The following is a 21,328-nucleotide window of genomic DNA, read 5'->3' as shown; positions in this document are numbered from 1 at the left end:
TAGGTACTTTAAGAGCAGCACAGAAAGCTTTCTAACTGTTCTAAGTTAATGCAATTATTAAGCATGAAGCCTAATTATGATTTTATTCTAGATGGTTTAGCTGGAAGTGTGGATTTCTGTTTACATAAATGTCTAATCATTAAAAAAATAAATATATGGTATTTATGTAGCACCTTTCTAAAATAATTTATTATCAGTAGTAATTACACTCAGAATGTAGACTAAAGGTGGTTTGGAATTTTTCCATTGTTTACAAGATGGTCATGAAATCCAGAAGAAACAGGATAATGATGATAACTCACATTCCTATAATATTTTAAGATATGCAAAATGCTTTTGCCACATGAGGATGATGTGAAGGAAGTAGCATGAGTGTGGTTATCCTCATTTTTACAGATGAGGAAACTGAGGCTCAGAGAGGTCAGAGTGACTTGAACAGAATAAAAGAATTTAGTAGGTAGCAGAAACAGATATTGATAGTTTTTCACTTCCCAACCCAGTGTTTACATCACATACTGCCTCTCTACTAGATGTTAGGAGAAGGTTCGGATACTGACATGAAAGGAGACAGGACTGGGGGAATATGGGAGAAAGGATGAATATCATCTATGTTAAGAATGCTGTATTTATGTATAAAGGGACTATTTGTGTATAGAGATACTATTTCTTTATTATCTGTATCCTTTGCAATACCTAGAAATTATTTAATAATAACTCACACATGGAGAGTGGTTCCTTATTACAAAACATTTTACATCCTTTTAAAATGTTTTGTAAGGCCCTAGGCATTACAAAGAGATCTCAATACTTTCTATACAAAGTCAGTGCTAAACACATTCTTTTGGTTGACTCAATGAGCTTTTAAGTCAGGAGTTAAAGGTCACTATTTGGGCGAATAACAGATTGCTCAGCTATAAATAAAACTAGCTGAAAGGTACAAAAAGTTTTCAGCAAGAAGAATCATGAAAATTTCTTATTAAGCCATTTTCAGAACTTTCTAGTTTAGTACCCAAGAAATAGGTATTGCTTCTTTTTACCTCTTTAGCCAGAGAATTGGACAGAGAGAGTAAGTGATTTACCTAAGGTCACACAATATGCCAAGAACAGCCAAAAACAGAAGCTAGGTCTCCTAATCATCTTCCCTGTGCTATATTTAATAGCTCATGTTGTTTTTCATTTCCTGCACCACATTTAGATGATATAGATATAAAACATCAAATCCAAGAAGATGAACATCAAAATGTTGCCATGGCAATATGGGGGTGGATCCTTTTTTTTTTTTTTTTTTTGATACCTAGTATAACATGATGAGGAGAAGATGTTAGGGATTTCTATACTTCCAACGCAACTCTGCCTTTGTAAGATATTTTGTGATCAATGCATCAAGCAAGAACAAAGTTAAGAACTGTCCTCCTAACTATGAAATGACATGTGAGTTTGGAGAGAGATTTAGACCGTCAGCAGTTGCTGACTCAAACTTGGTAAGGAAGTCTATTTCTTCCCAGCCTGAAAAGTTTCTCAACCCCAGAGTGATCTATAACATTGAATACATACTCTACCCATTCTCATTTTTTATTTTCTTGACGCCTTCCTAATTTGGTTATACCTTTACGGAAGTTTTTCTATGACTCCAGAAGTACCTTCTTATAATTTCATGAATGGATTTTGTGAGTGCATATTACAACTGCCAGCGATCATATTTAATTTTATGATTTTGTCACTTTTTATAAAGATGATATTCTTCTTTAACTTCCCTATAGCTATTAATTATCTATCTCATTTTATTTTGGGGACATTATTATTAGAATATGGAGAAGAAAGGAAGCAAGCATTTATGAAGAGTGTCAGGCACTATTCTAAGCAGTTAATAAATATTTCATTTGGTCCCCCCAACAGTCTGGAGATGTAGATGTTACTATTATCCTCATTTCACATTTGAGGAGCCTGAAGCAACCTAGGCTTAAGTGACTTGCCCAGGGTCACACAATTAGCAAATGTTTAAGAGGGACTTTTTGAACTCAAGTTTTATTGATTCAAGGATCAGTAATCTATCCACTATGCCACCTAGTTGCCTAGACAGCATTCCTTGCTCTTTCTCTTGAATAAACCAATTAAGTAACGTCCCCAACAGTAACATTCCTAACATCATGGTGACTGGCATGGTGCCATCGCTTTATCTATTATCTGTTTAAGAATAATTCAATCATTTAAAATTTCTCTTTATTTTTAGACCTACAATTTAGTTAATACTCTCAAGTATCACTTAAAATTTTAAATAAAAACAGGAAATTTCAAGTAATGAGAGGGGAACTTATATAGGCATTTTCATTGCTTTTTTCCCTAAATATGCTGAAATCTAAGGACATACCACAAGATTACATACAAGTAACCATTTGTAAGAAGAAAGGTGAACCAACATTTCACTTTTCTCCATTGTTACCTTCCCCATCATTAGCAAAATTTTAACTAATTTGTTTTGGAATGGCTACAACACATAGCATTATCAATTATATGCCCTTAGGATTGAAGTGTGGCTTTCCAGCACAAGAAAGTACACCAGATAGGACTTTTTTTTGCTGCATGAAGACCAGTTAAGAGACTTACAGTAGTCAATATGTGAAGTTCTTCATAAGGGTTTATGTATGGTAGTGGAAATGGAAATGGGAAGGGAGGTATGGAGATGAGGAGCACTTGGCTTTTTAATAGATATGAGGAGCCAGGGAGAGAGAAGAACAAAAGAATAAAAGATGTTTGAGAATCCTTGATTGAGTGTCTAGAGATTTCTAATCAAGGATTAAGATCAGGAGATTAGAAATTCATCATTGAACTCTGTTTCCTGGACAGTATGCTAATTCAAAATTGTAACAATGAACAAAGAAAGAGAAACCAAATCAAGATGCTACTAAATCCTTTGAGAGTCAATTCAATAAATATTTATTAAGCACCTACTAAGTGCCAAGCACTGTGCTGGATGCTACTAGTGTTGGACTGACAGGGTCTTATGCTACAGGTCAAACAAAAAGTCTTCAAGTTTTCAATTATATAGGACTAGGGAACTAAAATTTTTATACACACTACATTTGGTTTTTAAGCTATTTTATTAGCATGATCCAAAAGTTTTACCCAATCTGAAAAGACGGCATTACCACCAAGTCTTAAATCTTCCTACTCTACAATTCTGTAACAACAGAACATCTGAATAATAACTTGAAGTGTAAACTGGGGAGGCACACTCATACACACAATCCAACAGTAAAAACAACACCTCCCTCCATCTGAGTACTAACTTGAAATGTAAACTGGGAAGACACATGCACAATTTTTAAACAATGCATCAGAGTTGTGGAATTTTGAGCTAGGAGTAGGGATTAGGTCTGTGTTTTCAGTGGCATAAAGAACTTCCAGATGATGGAATTCTCCCTATCAATTCTCATTGGAAACTGCTCTGCCAAGAGCATAGAGAGGTTGGGGTTTGCTCAGAATCACACAACCTAAAGTTCTATTTGTATTCTAGTCATCCATTCCCCCCAGTCTATCAGATTCCTACAATCCTCCCAGTCAATCTTCAAAATGCTTCCAAATTAATTTTTCCTTCATATTTTCATTGTTGCCTGGTTAATGAGTTCCCTAGTTTCTGATCTATTGTCTTAACTTGACCCTTCAGTCACATAAGTTTTCCCTGACTCCTGATCATTCCTCATGACTTTGGATCTTCAACTATCTTCACCTTCCAATTCCTAGTTATTGCATGATGCAGTCTCCTATTCTCAGTCCTTGTCTTTAATTACCAGTTTTCCATGAGCCTACAAGGAATTTAGTGACTGCTGAATTAACTTAATATGGTTCTTGTAATTTGCTATTCTCACTGTTTACATGATCTATTTGCGGTACTTCACAAGACAGTGTCATATCACATATGATATACATATATACACACATAAAATGTATGTATTCATTTTTGTGCATTTGCATATAATGTGTACATATATGTGTTTTCATTTTTAATTCCACTTATATGTAATTTACTTTTCCATTTCAACTGTGCTTATCCATTTATTTATTGTACATACAGTACCCAATGCTTTTTTTGTTGCTTTGTATAACTTAACGTCCCACTGTGTGTATATGGATGCTAAATACAAACTAAATCATAAAATAAAGAGTAATTAACTATTCAGTTTCAAAATATCCACAGTAGCGCATTCTGTGAAGTAAATAAGTGTGCCTATAGTGGGGAAAATCAGCAAGGGTTTCAGGAGTATCTGGTTAAAAGGTTCCTTTGTGTTTTTGATATTTGTAGAACTGAGGTGACCTAAGACCAAGCTGGTACAAGTTAGTGACAACTATTATTCCTTTATCAGAGTAGCAGAGGTAATATCTCTGTCCCATGGGGGAGGGGTTGTTTCAACTCCTTACTAATTTTTCCTGCCTCTAAAGCATTTATCTCTATTGCCATTATTGTTTGATCACTGTATATATCTATGGTGGCTTCTCATTCCTTTTTCCATGCCTTCCTCCAAAGTTTGTTCCTGATGCAAAGTAATCTTCCTGAGGATGTTGGAATGAGTTGGGGTAGGATAGGCAGCTTACAAAATTAGTCAATTTAAGCATGGTATCAGGACAGAAAATGTATGAATGAAGGGCAGACTGTTAGCCTAGAGAAGAAACTGGAAGGGAACATGATATATGTTTTAAAATATTTGTTTATAATAAGGAAGGGGGCACTGACCTAATCTGTGTAGTTTCGCAGAGCAGAATATGGATCAGTGGATGGAAGTTAGAGAGAGATTTTCACTGAAAACAAGGAGAACTTTCTGACAACCAGAGCTATTAAAAATAGCATTAGGTTGACTTTTTAGGTAATGCATTCTTAAATGGAGGTACTCAAGCAGAGGCTACATGTTTTAGCTTGTCAAAGTCACAGGATCGAGGTGACACACAGGATAGAATTTAGAGATTATATAGTCCAAGCCCCTTCTTTTATAGCTTAGAAACCTGAGAGCTGTAGAAGGTATTTTTTTATTCAGGGGGAAACCATTAGATGTCCTCTAAGGTCCTCTCTTGATTTTCTTCATCTGCTGACAATGCTTTTTCCCTTCCAGATCACATTTATCCACTCTGTATACATATTATACGTACCTAGTTATTTACGTGTTGATTTCTTAGTCCATTGGAAGGAAACAGATGACCTCCAAGGTCCCTTTCCTGATTAGTCTGAACTGTAGGCGAAGAATGCCTTTCTCTTTCAGATCCTTCACATTTACTCTGAATGTGACTCACATATACCTAGTTACAGGGTTTTGGTTGGCTTTTGTAACCTCACTGCTAACCACAGTCCCTGGCACAAAGTAACTCCTTAATAAATGCTCGTTGACAGAGTGGTGACTGATCTTTTCATGTCAAATGTTCTTTTGTTCTGTAAGTAGCCACATAGAAGCTAGGTTGGGTGTTACACTTGAAGCAAGGAGGATCTGAATTTATACTCCTGCCTCAGATACTAACTAGTAACTAGCTACTTGACTTTGGGCAAGTGATTTAGTATCAACTTCAGTTTGAGACTAATACTATATATATGAGACTATAATGAGCACTTATTTCATAGAATTGTTGAGAGGGTCAAATGAGATAACATATAAAGAGCTTTCCAAACCTGAAAGCACCATATAAATACTATTATCTATTATTATAGATGTCCAATATCTATTATTATAGATATTTATCCATTCACTCATACTTTTGGCCTTTCAATATCCAGAGATTTCTTGCATTGGATTTATAAGTAAAACAGAAGGCTCTTCTTAACCCTGCTGAACATTCTCCATTTTTTTAAAAACCGCATTTCTATCAGATTTTTCAAAATTTCTATAATCCTTGTGATTCTATTCCATCTCAGGGAAAATGCCTTCTGAACTTCTAATCACATTCATTGGCCTTCTCCGGTACTTTTATGTTTCTCTTTTGTTCTGTCTGAGCTAACTGGATATTTAAGATGGGGATATACAGGGCCAATAATTTAAACAGAGTGACCTTTTTCTTGATCATTACCAGCAGTTCATCTTCACCAAGCTTTCAAAGTGAACACTAGGTATTTTTCCTTCAAAGTTACAATTAATTCAAAACTTTCAACGGACAATAGTATGACCTGTTCTTTCTAAAGTGCATTTCTTGCAATTGTCTTGAATTGTTTCAAGTTAAAGTCCTGCTGACGATGTGCACTGTGCAGAAAATAATATCATCAGCAGAATTTTCTTCTTACACAGAGGACACACTACTATTCATGATGAAAGGTGTTTTTAATGGTTAAACCTGCTGCATTTTAAAATAAAGCATTCTGTCCATATCGAGTTTATTACATTCAAGGTCTGAACAGGTTCCAAAACCAATGATAAAGTAGAGGAAACTAATTCTTTAGCAATTATTGTTTTATTGAGCATATAAAAGGTATCAAAATACATTCTGATCAACTAATATTTTTGAAGATATCCCTCTCAATCTTATGCATGTAATAGTTCAGAAAATGCTATTTCCACTAAAAATGTCATTCAAGTGGACTGGTTAACTTGTGTATCCTATGGCCCACAAAGTGCTAATCAATTGATCAAAAATGGTCTAATGATTTGAATAAAAATGGAAATAGGATATTTGGGCATTTGATTAAGTTGCAACATTCACTGTGTGGTATGTTGATGGGTGCAAACAGAATGGAAAGAAATTATGCCCAGTCTTACAGAAAATGACACATATATCAAAACTAGATAAGCGTAATAGTTTTATATTTGGGAATTCTGCAAAAATGTTTTTAGATTTGGCAGCAAAAACAACAACTTGACACAAAGCTGCTAGTTTAGGTAGAGGATTATTCCAGCTATAAACGCTGATAAAATAAATCAAGCTGAATGACTTGTGTTAAGACACTGTAATGAGATACTTAATTAGGTGTTGTTGAAGGGCTGAGTCTTATTATAAATCACAAAATGAAGAAAATTAGAGAAGGCACCATATTTTCTTCTTTTCCTTTTAATTATAGTGTGTGTTTGAGTTAAAGTAGTACAACCAACTGACCATAATGTATTAATACTATATATTCCTATATTATAATAAATAAATTATACAATACAAAAATAATATATAACTTAAATAAAATACACTCATATGGTACAAATATGTTAATATGTTATAGCATACTATAAATAACTCAAAATGGAAAAATAAAAGGTTAAAAATGTCTGCCCTACAATCATAAATGACAAAACATTTTTTCTAGACTTTAGAACATATTCATAAGAGATGAAGCTAAAGACTAGAAACACATTTCACTAAAGGATTAGAGGTGTAATGAACACCTACCTATTAACTTCTACAGGGCTTTATTTTATACTTTGCATATTTAAATTTAAGTGCATGTTAATGATGTTAATAATTGCGGTATTATTATATGAACATTTGACGCATTAATATTGTTGTTTCTCAGTTGTTTCAGTTATATCTGACTCTTTGTGACCCCATTTGGGTTTTTTGGGGTTTTCTGTTTTTGTTTTTTGGCAAAGCTACTAGAATGACTTGCTCTTTCCTTTACAACTCATTTTACAGATCAGGAAGTGAAGCAAACAGGGTTAAGTGATTTGCTCAAGGTCACACATCTACTAAACGTCTGAGGTCTGATATGAACTCAGGAAGAGTTTTCCTGACTCCAGGCCCAGCCCCTCTATCCACTGTGCCCCCTCGCTGCCCACTAATAGAAGGTTTGTAATTAGCAAAATCCTAAAAAGATTTCTTTCCTATCATTGTCTTACCATATAAAAACTTTATATTTATAAAGTATTTTAAAATTTACAAAGCAAACTTCTTTATAAAACACTCCTGCGAAGTAGATGGTACAAGTTTTATTATCTTCATCTTAAAGATGAGGAAACTCAGAGTCAGAGAAGTCAGGTGATTTGTATATACACACAGTAGAGATTAAGGAGAGGAGTTAGGATTCGAACCTTCAATGTAAATCCTATGCTCTTCCATTGTACCTCCTCAGAGGTATGCTGGTAAATATTGAACAACTGACTCTCCACCCCCTCCACATATACCTATGACACATCTTTATTAAATTTAATCTACATTGTTAAACTTTTTCGTAGTCTAGAAAATTCACAAAACAGTCAATCAAGCCCCTGATGTGTGGCATTTGCTTACTTCCCAAGGTGTAAATGCTCCTGCTGAAAATTTAACAATTAGTTCTCAAAAGCTGGTTCCAACTGGCTCCAGCACATCCCTGTGTCCCTTCTGAAATTTTTTAGTGATTCATGGTCTGAACAAATTAAAGGAAATATTGTTGAACTGGACTAGAGTTTAACTTATTTTTATTTTACATAGTTTCAGCGTGGGGGTAGGGAGCAGGCTGAACCATTCCTTTTGAGCCAAATAAGTCAAGTTATTCCAAAATTAAAAGTACTAGATAAGTATTAAGGATATTTATCTTCTAACTTCTAAATCATTCTGACTTTACAGATGTCAAGGATTTGTAGCTAAGAAATTAAACAATAATTATAACATCCTCCAATTGCCATCTAAAAGTGTTAATTCTGTAAATGTGTTAGCTTTTTTTTCACAAGTTTTTATAATGAAAAATTTCTCATATAAAACTATCACTTAGTAGGCATACTTGTCACATTAAACATCTATCTGAGAAGAAATTCAAATGCACTATTAGAGAGCATTAGACACCAAAAATATTTGTTTGGGGAACCTTGACTGTATCACTGTTAAAATAATTTTGCAGTGATAAATGATTTCCATGCTGTTTGGCTTAGATGTCTCAATCATTCTCCCTAATTTTACTAAAAAGGGATTATACTTTCTTTCTAAAATACTAAGAAGAACCTGACAAAGCCATATATTAATAGAATAAGTAAGCTGCACATTCTTAGAAAAAGTAGCTTCCAAGTACTGTAGAACTCTTTTGCAAAAATAGTGAGCATCATGTTCCAAATTGTTCAGGCAAATGCAGGTGGTCAGAACAGCTGACCTAAAAGGTCTCTTTTTGTGAGTTGGCACTCTTTATGTGAGATGTCATTGACTCTAGGAGTGTGTAGCATCCATGGAACAATCCACAACCATATTTAAAATCAGAGGCTCTATATGACTCATCCATTGAAGCACAGAAATGACATATGGGAAATAAATGACTTTCCTAATAAATATTTTATTCTATTCCAAGAAAAACTACCTCCATTTTTTTGTGTTAATATGGTAATTTATTAGATGCAAAGAGGCTTGTAAATGATTCAACCTACCAAAGTTAATGTCTTTTCATCAAGAATGGTAATTGGAAAAAATAACATTATATAAAGTAAATTGAGTAAAAAAGAAAGTTTCTTTTCTTTCACAATCCATCTTTTAAAAAAAAATATACCTAAATCAAAACTCAAAAACTAAGCATCATAATTTTCACTGTAAAATAATAGTGAAGGAAACCTCAACCTATATTATTAGTGAATAATTCAACTGTAAATATTATTAAATATATTGCAATGAGAATTTTTGAGTTTAAGGCATCATTTGTATTTATATTTTGGTTTACTGCAATGAATATACTACCAAAATTTGATAATGGAGATAACCATAATCCAATTCTACATCTATTACAATAAATTCAATGATATTTCTATAATTTATCTTATAAGAATTTTGATACAACCATGAAATTCTGCTATAAAGGAGAGTTGAAATTCTATAGTATTTAAATTCAACAACCATTTGTGAATTGCCTCTCTGTACAAGACACTGGATTAGATTCCAAGGATACAAAGAAAAAGTCAGACCCTGGCTTCAAGAATCTTACAATCTAATAATGGAGAGAAGCTACATATACCAATAACTCTAATATGAATTAGACTATAAGTACAAAAGAGAGATTCTAAGAGCTATGATAGATTCAAGAGAGAAAAATAGATTTCCAATCTGACAAGATCAAGGAGAACTTCCTTCAAGAAATGGGCCTTAAGGGAAATGAAGCTTTGAAACAGGTAGGCATAGATTTGGGAGGAAAATGTGGATTTATTACTCTGAAGAATATCTCTGTTACTTTTTGGAAAAATTTGAGAATTTAAGCTTTTAAGTAAAAAATCCTCTTTAAATTTTTGACACTTAGTTCCTAGTACAGAGATTTCACATATGTACCCTTTCCTCTGAACAAGGAAACCTATTATTGACTATGATTTGCATGAATTTTAACATTGTATTAATATTACAATGATGTTACTAATTTATATTTGGGAAGATATCAATGTTTATTTCTTGCTGCATATACAAATATATTTCTAGTCTTTTTTAATTGCTTTTTTAGTCACATGTTCAAAATCTATTTGGCTTTATGTGGCATATGCAAATTATCCATTTAACTTTAATAACTTCCTACTAATTAATGTCAGTTTGTCAATTTATGAATATCTATCAAGTCTGGGATCAAAGGGTAACCAAAATAGATAACTTTCTAAGCAACATGCAGTTAGGAATAAGGGACAGCATAAATGTATGTATTTTTTAATGCCAGAATTTTACTTTACTCTCTTTGGCCTTTGGCAGGTTGCTTAAACTCAGTGAGTCTGTTTCCTCCTCTGAAGAAATGAGATGTCACAGATGCCTTTCAAGATCCCTTTCAGACCAACATCTATGAGTCCTATGCAGTACAGTGATGACTGAAAGCTTGGGAGAAGCTACCAGGAATGGGTAGGTACAATATTTCAACTTAACTGGGGTAACTTCTAAATGTTACATAATAGGCAGAAGTTCCTTCCCCTAGATCTGGTCTCTAAGAAGGTACTCAATTCCTTCATCTAGCAGCTTCCTCTCTCCCATTTTGGCCATGCTTTTACATGGGACTGTACTGAGTCAGCAACTGAGTAATCATAATAGGAGACATTCCAATCCTCTCTACAGAAACAAATGGAGGGACTTTGTAAGTTTAAAACAGTATACCTTTCCCCTGCAAGATGGTTAAAGGAATACACAGACTTATCTATAGTACAGTAGTATCACAGATTTAAAGCTGAAAGGGATCTTAAGAATAGTCTCATCCAAGCCCTCCTTTGAGAACTTAGATGCCTTGAGGAGGGTGTTAAAAAGCAAAGCCAGCATTCAAACCAGGAGCTGATTCCAAATATAAAATTATTTTCCACTGTGTCACATTACCTTTCTTACTTTAACTTTAAATGTACTTTAAGAAAAATTAACATACAAGAAAAAACCAATCGGGCAAGAAGATCTATTATACTTCCAACTAGAATTTACCTTCTAGCTATAAGAAGAATATTTAAGGAGTGTGAAACTCATGCCTGAAAATCTACTAGAATGAGTAATGTGGTACTCCAGTTCTGACACCTTTATCAGGCAAGGGCACATCTCTGCGTTGCAGAATCGACAAACTAGATGCAAACAAGTTCTAGGTATCTCCATTGAATTAACCAACCAAAAGTGTGAACTGAGTCTGAATTAAGTCTTCAATCAGTTTAGGAGAGGTGAAGTGCTCTGAGTCACTGGATAAAATCCGATGATAAAATATCTTGTGGTTGATTGAATAGATTCAGTCACACTTTGTAGGATTCAGATAAAACAGTAAGCCAATTTAGAATCTCACATTCCACTAACAAGTCAGCCTAGTGACAGATCAGCTTCTGAGAAGGAATATCTTCAGTGTAAGGAGAAAGAATTTTTGCTTCCCTTCTTTCCCTGTCTCAACCAGAGGAATACCTGGTAACCTTGAAAAGGTAGGAACTCCTCCCCCCCCCCCCCGCCCCCCACCCCCCGTCAGCATCAGTCACATTATCCCTGGAAGTGCAGTGAGTGATGGTAGCATCTGCATCAAGAACTGAGAGAAATGCCAAGGAAATTACATGTATTGAGGAGCATCAGCTTCTGGACTCTTCATAAAGGCTGACCCTTGAAGCACAACAGGGAACTTCACAAAGGGGAGCTTCATGAAAATTCCACAAAGGAAGAAAATAACTTCCAGAAACTAGGAGCTGGGAGTTACCCCTTTTGGCACGTACACTCTCTAATTTAAGCCCACTCTCCCTAAGGACCTGTTGTGTACATGGGGAAAATGTACCTCAGACTTGGGTGGGGGGGTGAGGGTAGGGAGAGAGTTGTTTCTAAAACAAATGTAATTAGCTCTTTCCAAAAGCTAACTGATAAATGATGGGTGGAGGCTATTGGATGGGGCTTGTAAACAATGCTAGTAGAGATGTCCCTGAGGAGAAATAGTACCTGTTCTCTGGAGAGCCAGTGACCAATGCTAATGGGACTTGGGCAGAGTAGGTCCAGAATGGGTGTGACATTGGCAATGGAAATGGATTTAATCAATGTGGAAATGGTATTCTTTCTATATCACTTCTAGTAGATTAGTGGAACTATTTTAAAGGAGCTGTTTTAAAAGCTGTGTCTAATTTTTTTAATTAGGTGAAATTGCTGATAGTTTTCTATCAGCAATTTCAGAACACTCTGCATCATTTAATCTATAGAACTTCTCTCAAGCTATTATTGATTCACTACTGTACAATATAAATTGCTGGCATGAAAACATTTTTGCTTTATAATGCATATGAATTTGTAGAGAAGATCAACTGTGGGCACTCTGATCTGACAGCATATAATAGCAGTTAAATAAGATCAATGAAACTTCCATTTACCTAAGTATATTAAATAAAAGAAATTCCTTTTTTATAAGTTACTTATCAACATTGCTTCTGGCTAATCAATTTTTATTTCTTTTATATCTCTAACTTAAGATTGAGAGTCAGAAGATCTGAGTTCCAGTCCTGACCCTGCCACTTAACAACTACATGAACTTGGGAACACACTTAAGCTAGCTGTAAACTTCCTTACTTAATGATACATAAGCTCTCTCTGTCTTTCAGAGAAATATTGTAACAGCAAAGTGGTATCCAAGTAAAAGGTGATATTACTGTGATTATTTAGACATTGTTTTGATCTACATGTAATGTAGACATACACACAAAATATGAAACTTACTAGACTGACAGTCTGCTCAATGAAAGCAAAGATTATGCTATCTAAACTTCATGTATCTCCCAGCACTTAGCAAAGCATTCTGCATGCAGTAGGTGCTTAATACATGTTGGATGTAAACATTTTGAAAACATCATAAGTACCAATTTTTTTTTTGGTGACACTACTTAGTAGTAATTATGTTCTTGGGAGATGGCTGAAAATGGCAATTCAGGGCTATGCCAAGGATGATGAACCAGCAAAGGACTGAGAAGGAACTATCTGATAGGCAGGAGGATAAAGACAAAACATCATCATGGAAAACTCAGAGAGGACAGAGAATCCAGGAGGACACAGCAATCAAAAATTTCAAATGCTACAGAGGAGAAAGACTGAGAAAAGTCCATTCGATTTGACTTGTAGAAGATCATTGGAAAAAGCAGTTTCAGCTGAATGGTAAGATCAGAAACAATATCACAGAAGATTAGGAAGAAAGTGAAAGGAAAGGGTTAGGAAAAGGGTCCAAACCATATCCCATCTAATATCATTCATTGGTTCCTTGAAAATACAGCTTTAGTTGAAACAATAGTGGGGACCCATTGCCATCACTGGCAATCCTAAATTCCTAAGCAGTCAAAACTTGAGTTTTGAAAAACTTAAAAATCAGTATTTATAGAGACTTTTTCTTAAAGCATCACAGGATCCTGGAGCTAGAGCTGGGAGAGATCTCAGAAGCCATCACCTCTGAGAGTGTAAAAGCTGCCATCGAGAAGCACAGGGCTATGAGGGAGACCTGATACTCCAAGTGGCTGGAGGTACTCATGAAATTTTTATTTTGACCTCTTTGGAGACAGGAACAGAATAGAGATCAAACAGTTTAAGGATGAGAAGAAAAGATGCCAGCAACAACCTGAACGGTATATGGGAAAAAGGACTAACTCTTTCCTTCTCAGGACTCCCCTAACCTGATTTAAGGCATAAAAATGACAACTCTAACATGAGTTTGGACATTGTTTCACAAACACACACAGAAAATCAACTCCTGTCTGAATCTGCAAAAGGCATAATAAATCTATCTTCCCCAAGGAAACGAATAATGAAAAAGGTAACAAAATCTGGTACACTCATGGAAGGTGGATAATAACTGGTTAGAAGCGGATCAGGGGTTTCAGGAGTCAAACCCCATGAGCTTCTTTACAAGCTGTCTAATTCAAACTCTACCTGAATAAATAGCCCTTATGATGATTTGGCAAGAAGTCCATCAAGACTTTGATTAAAGACTTCCAATGACAGGAAGCAGCTCAATCCATTTTTGGGTAGCTCTAATTGTTAGGAGGACAGTTAGGTGACACAGTGGACAGAATGCTGGACCCAGAGTCAGGAAAACTCATCTTCCTGAATTCAAATCTGAACTCAGACATCTGTATGACCTGGGACAAGTCACTTAACCCTGTTTGTCTTAGTTTTCTCAGATGTAAATTGAGCTGGAGAAGGAAATTGCAAACCATTCCAGTGTCTTTGCCAAGAAAAGCCGGAAATGGGGTCACAAAGAGTCAGACATGACTGAAGACAGCTCAACAGCAACAACAAAATTGTTAGAAATAAAAAAATTGTTTTCTGACTTCAAACTTCAATTCTTCTCTTTCTGACTTTGATCTACTGATCTTAGTTTTGATTGCTGGGACACAACAGAGTTAAGTTCAATTAAACTTGTTCTTAAATGTGGAAGTCCTTTAGATATATGCAGACAACCATGCTGTCCTCCATGAACTCTTCCTTTTCAAGGCTCGTTCAAATGATCCTTATGTGACATTGATTCATATCCTCTTCTGATTCCAAATACCCTTCTCTAGATTGTCTACAGCATATTCATCAGTCTTTACTACAAGTGGCACTCTGATCAAAACTCAATACTCCCCACATGCTCTGACCAGGGCAGTATACATGGGGACTATCACTTTAGTATTCCTGGAAGCTTGAAACCTTTTAAAAAAAGCAGCCCAAAGATGTACTTGCTATTGGAGGTGCCATAACATACTGTTGACTTATGTATTGACTCAGTCCACTATCACCTCCCATCTTTTTTCATGTAAACTACTGTCTAGTCATATTTCTTCTATCTTATGTTTGTGAAGTCATTAAAAAAAGTTGAAGTATATGACTTTACATTTGCCCCCACCGAATTTCACCTTCTTAGATTCAGCCCCAGTGTTCTAACCTGTCTAGATCTTTCTAAATTCTGATTGTATTATCCAATGTGTTAGCTCATTCAACACTGTGTTAACTGCAATGTGAATAGGCTTGCCATCTATGTCTTGACTGAATCCTTGATAAAAATATAAAGTAGCTAGGGCTAAGCACAAATCCCTAGGGTATCCACTGTAGACTTCCTAAAAACCTGACTTCAAACCATTAACTCTTTGAATCTAGTCATTCAACCACTTCCAAACCCATTTAACTGTGCTATCATCTAATACACAGAGTCCCATCCCTTCCACTACATAAGAGGAAACACTGCATCAAATTTTCTTTGCCAAAATCCAGGTAAAGTATATCAACCATATTCCCTTTGACAAAAACAAAACAAAACAAAACCCTCATCACAAAAAAAGAAATGAGGTCAGTGTAGTGTAACCTACTCTTGGTGAAGATATGCTGGCCCTTGGTGATCACCACTCCTTTTCTTGATTGTTCCCTGACCCTATTTTAAATAATCCATTCTAAAAAGTTTTCCTAGAACCAAAATCAAGCTCACAGGACTGAAGTTTGAAGACCATTCTCTTCCCCCACCATTGTTTTTCCTGGGAAACTGGAACATTCACCCTTCTCCAAACCAGTAGTGCCTGTCTTGCTTTCTACAATCTTTCAGATTTCACTGGCATGGATCTGCAATCACATTTGCCAGAACTTTTAGTGCCAGAAGATGTTGATCCTCTGGATAGGGTAACTTTAACTCACTAAGGGCAGTTAAATGCTTTCTTATTATCCCCTTGTCTTCAATATCAATTCCCTATTAGTCATCCCTGTTCTACCCTTTCTGGTTCAAAGTTTATTCTACTTGGCAGAGAAAAGAGGAGAGTAAAACAGCATGTTTCCTTTTCTCTCTTGTCAGTTATCCTCATGCCATCTACCAAAGCAGCAGACATCCCTTCTTTGATTCTCCTATTTCTCCTAATACATCCCTTCTTCCCATTTTTTTTGGCAGTTCTTATCTTTCTTTGCCTGTCTCAACTTATTCTTGTAGCATATGGGATCATGACATGGTTTTATACAAATACAGAAGCAGAGGCAGGGGGAGTAGGTCAGTCACAGAAAGAAACCAGCATGTTCCCTTCACCTATACTCATCTGGTTTACCCAGATCCCAACGGGTGACCCAAGGGCCTGGACCATTTTGAGGCAATCATCCCAGTACCAATGGCTCAGTTCTTACTAAGTACTGGATTCTTCCTTTCATCTGGACACTGACTTACCATCCCTATTCCTTTCCCAGGAAGTTTCTCAGAGGTTCCATTTCACTTCTACCCAATATCTTTTCCCTAAAAGTCACAGATGAGGGAAATGGTCACTCATATTGCTTGGATGATCAGGGAGTCATCAACAACAATAATCCTGATAAAATAGTGTACTACCTGGCCTTACCATATGCTCTGCCATCATTCCCTAGGATCCTCTGGGTCTTATCTGTCTTGCTGCAATGCTTCCCTAAATAACTTTTCTTCCTTAATTCAAATGCATGTTCTAGCTATTCAAGTTACATCCCCAACCATGAGCACGATGCCTGGTACGTAACAAGCGTTTAATAATTTTTCCCTTCTCTCCAGTCTTCCCTTTTTTCATCCATTCATCCATACTAGGTTACCCGTTCTTGCTTTTACTTTTTGTATTGGCTTAAAAAAACTATGTTTGGTAGTGTATTCCTTGTGTATTCATACTACTCTCTTGAACAGCTCCCTTTTTCTCTCATCATAATTGTTTTTCTTTATCTCTTCACAATTTTATTCTAGAATTTTTTGTCCCTCTTATGTTGATTCCTGGAGAATTTGAGTCCCCTGGATTCTACCTATCCTTCTTTTGAATCCTTTAAAATATGCTCTTCCTAAGTCTAGGAAGCAGCTAGGTGATGCAATAGATGGAACACTCAGGAAGACCTGAGTTCAAATATGACTGCAGACATTTATTAGCACTGTCACTTAATCTCTGTTTGCTTCAGTTTCCTAAATTGTAAAATAGGGATGATAATAGCACCTACCTCACAGAGTTATTGTGAGAAACAAATGAGATATGTATTAAGCACTTAGAACAGGTCCTGGAGCATGGTAGGTGCTATTTAAATGCTTCTTCTCTTCCCTTCACCATCTAGGATGCTTGTTCAACCATATTTGGCTTTATTCTTTGTCACAAAGTCTTGGAGGAAGTGGCACTTACTCCAAGATTTCCTCAGCAACCATTTCCTTCATGTTAACGGAATCAGATCCAAAATAGAATTTCCCCTTGTTGATTTTTTATTTTTAGAATAATGAAGTTACCATTAAGGTGAGTGTGCTTTTGAAAGAAAGCTCAAGTAGAGGTCTGGATAATTATGATTTTCTATTACTACAATACCATGTCCTGTGACACATTAATGATCTGTTCCCAAATTATGCATCTACTTCCTCTCCTTTTCCAGGTGATCTGGAGTATACTCTAGTGACAAAGTCACTTCACTTATTCCCTCAGTGGCTCTTCACTTACATTCTTTCCCCAATATTTTCATATGTTGCTTCCTAGATTTTCTCATAAGTAGAGCTTTTTAATAGACAATGCTGCCTCTCATTTTTACTGGATTGTTGCTGCTACATGGTTCAGAAGAATTATTATCCTTCCTGTCACTTCTGTCTTCCTGGTATGAATTTGTGGGGATAATAACATTTATTCACTATAGATAAAGCTTGTATTAAGCACTTAGTGTGTGCCATGTGCTTTGCCAAGTAATAGGAATAAATGCAAGAAAAAGAAAATTGTTCTCAAAGTTCTTGTATTTTGATGATATATTCTGACATATACAAAAGAGAGATGAAAAGTAAAAAAAAAACTTTGTGTGGGACAGGGAGGAAGGTGGAAAAGTCTTTAGAGTCAGGAGCAGAGCCAAGCGAGAAGTACAAACTGGACTGAGCACTTTCCAAAATGGAGATTCCAGGCAAGAATTAACCAATTGAAGTAGGGGGCAATAGATATATGGAGGCATCTGTAGGGGGAAAAAGTCACTAGGATGGAAGTAGAAAGCCATGATCAGAGTAAGGAAAGAACTGTCCATTATCTGAAAAAGTAAAACAAAGTCTTGGTTTTTAAAAATCTAGTCTGAATATAGCTCAGAGAGGATGATGCTGTTCCCATTATTTTCTTTCATACCATGTGCAAGAAGTTCATATATTTTAGAGTATTATACACTTTAAAGGCATATTGTGTGGTGCAAGGGAAAAGGCATTGACTCTCTGGGTTCATTTATGATGCTTACTAATTGTGTGACTTTGGGCAAGTCATGTGGGTTCCTTGGGTCTCAGTTTCCTCATTTGTAAAATGGGGAGCTTGAATTATATGGTCCCTGGCATCCCTTTTAGCTCTAGTCCTATGAACTTTTGAAACACCAGAAATGCCTAATGCAGGGTAATTTTGGCGATGACTTTGGCAGTTGTAGAAAGTAGAAATCCATATTAGTTGCTATACACAACTTATACATCCTTCTGCCTAGAGATTGTGATAGTGGCATCTTTGATATATATGTTGGCATTTTTCAGTTTCATTTGCCAAGCAAAGGTCTTTGGGTTTTGAGCAACATTCTTCTTTTTATGTAAATATCTTTGCAGGTCTGCCATTGAATCTGGGAGCTTTACTATTTTCTAACATCCGCCTTGGAGATCAACCATAATCTTGTCAAAAGCTGTGGCAAGGGCCAAGTTGTTGTCCCTTAGTGAAGAATCTATACTTTGCTAGTCTTCCTTCTCAATGTGGAGAACAGTATCAAGAGTTGAAAGTATTGCTATCTCTAAGAATTCCTCTTCAGTTCTGTAATGAGGGTCAACACCGATATTTTTTAGAGGCTCTCTGGAGCTTCAAATGATGAAGCAATGGTCTTCAAGGCTGTAAAGAAATCTTTGGTGGAGTCAGCAAAATGGAAATGACGCATATTGTTTCCATGTTGCCAGGAGATATCAGGCTGAGGAGAAGCCTTCGGCCAGAGTTAACCAGATGCGGAAAGTAGATGCTATTTCTTGAGATTCATTATTGCCTTAGCAGGCAATATTTAAGAAGTTTTCTGGTTAAAGGGTAGAAGGTGATCTAAGCATCAAAAAATTCTTGTTATTTGTATTTCATGACTGATTTCCTTAATAACTTTGCTGTATCTACTACCCTGTGGATTAATGAGTTCTTAACAGAATAACTGGTACTTGACGTCTTTCCCTTGCTCTGGGTCATAACTGGTGTTTGCATTGTGCCAGGAGGTTACTTTTCAAGGAGCTGGTGTACCACCACTAGCTTTTTTAGGGTGTTGGACCTGGAATTAGGAAGACTGAAGTTCAATCCTGCCTTAGACACTTAATAGCTATATGATACTGAGCAAGGGTCCTAAGCTATAGGCCTTAGTTTCCTCACTTGTAAATGGAGACAATGGCACCTATCTTTCAGGGTTGTTGTGGGAATTTAAATGAGATAATGTTTGTAAAGTGCTTTGCAAACTCTAAAGTGTTACACAAATACTAGTTATTTTTGTTGTTATCACCATCATCATTGACTATAGCAGGTGTGATTGGAACCTGCAGACCAGGCAGGCTCAATGAGGGAAGGCAGGGAATTGAGAAGGGTCCTTGTGAAAGTGGTACACATAAAAGTGGGCACTCAGTATCACATGGGTTGAACTGCAGGAGAAGGGACCCACCCATGCAATGAACTGGATGCAAGGGCAGGACACTAGTCCCCAGAAAGACTAGGGAGGAGAAAATTAGGGCAACTAGAGAGAGAACCAATACAGGAATAGATATATAGGAGTAAGGTAGAGATCCAATTACTGGAATGGCAATCAAAGCAAAGGCTCAGTGACTAGCACTGAGTTACAGTGTCAAACAGAAAGCAAGACTGACTTGGTGCTGAAACCCTGAGGTGCTACTGGCCCAAGGCTTCTTACAGTCCCTTGTCCAAGGTCTGTGATGGGGATGAATCTATGAGTGGGTGATAAGGAAAGAGCAGTGTAAGACAAGGAAGCCATAAGAACATTGTACTTAATGTCTATGCCTTTTTCATTCCTGATCACCAGGTTGGTTTTGACTCACTGCCTTGCTCTGACCTATGGTACCTGTATAAAAACCAATTCTGGATCATCCATCTGGATCCCAAGGCTCATTTCTATCTTACCATTGATATTTAAATCCTTCCCTGGGCCTGGCCTAATCCCATGCTGTCTCCCAAACCTGTCCCCCTAGCCTTGTCTTGGCTTTTTCATTGTTAGTTTCCTATCTAGCCTCCAGGATCTGCTGCTGTATATAATCAGATTTACTTTAACCTCATAAAACTCTTTCCTATTTTATGTTCATTATAGTATTATGGGGCTACAAAGGAACTCAAAATGCCATTCTGTGTGTTGCCCCCCAAGGGGATTGTACCTCACCTATTTTTATCTCACAGATGTTTACCATGTTCTTAAAAATATACAAAGTGATATTTTATAATCTTCACTGGGAATATATTTCAACTTCTCCTAGTAGTTCCATTGTGTAACCTACTCGATGGCTTAACCATTACTAAGTAGAGTGGGAGAACTGTCTCTTAATTCCGATGGACAATTATCTTGGTATTGTGACCCAATGATAGGATTGTGTTTAAAATAATGGTTATATGCCACTGACTATTTTTAAGCTCATGGCCTGCAGCAAAATAGGAAATAATGAGATCTATGAAATTAAATTTCAAATAAAATTATTTAGAAGGAAAAAAGAAACATCAAAAATTTCAAGTACGTGAAGAGACACAGGTTAAGGGAGTGCTACTATCCTACTCTACAATGGCTAGAGTGAGCATTACAAAAGATCTTATTAAGATAATGTATTTAGCAGGAAGAGCACATTGGTCTTGGAAGGTACAGAATAAAACTTAGTCATAATAGCATTATTTGTTATCATTACTTTTTCTTTATAACTTGGAACATTGGTTTGGATGTACACTGGTATGTAATGCTGAAAGCAGATACACAGCAAAACAATGTCAATATGATTTGTAGTACTATATTCTGCAAATGTCCTTGTATTTTGTTTTCTGTGACCTTAACTGATGGGTAACAAAAACACTTTCTATCAACAAGA

At 36.1% G+C, this 21,328-nt stretch overlaps 1 protein-coding gene and 1 long non-coding RNA gene across 2 annotated transcripts in view; one reads left to right on the top strand and one right to left on the bottom strand.

Annotated features, from left to right (window-relative positions):
• Positions 1–21,328, bottom strand: part of PACRG (parkin coregulated) — a 583,000-nt gene that overhangs the window by 226,649 nt on the left and 335,023 nt on the right. The gene's annotated exons all lie outside the window — the stretch shown is intronic.
• Positions 7,232–21,300, top strand: LOC140522370 (uncharacterized). Its single transcript, XR_011973318.1, has 3 exons — positions 7,232–7,742; positions 10,576–10,719; positions 12,777–21,300. It is a non-coding gene; the product is annotated as an uncharacterized lncRNA (long non-coding RNA).

This window comes from Notamacropus eugenii, chromosome 2 (assembly GCF_028372415.1).
Source record: "Notamacropus eugenii isolate mMacEug1 chromosome 2, mMacEug1.pri_v2, whole genome shotgun sequence".
In the NCBI taxonomy this organism is placed as follows: domain Eukaryota; kingdom Metazoa; phylum Chordata; class Mammalia; order Diprotodontia; family Macropodidae; genus Notamacropus; species Notamacropus eugenii.
This window is presented reverse-complemented; position numbering and strand designations above follow the sequence as displayed.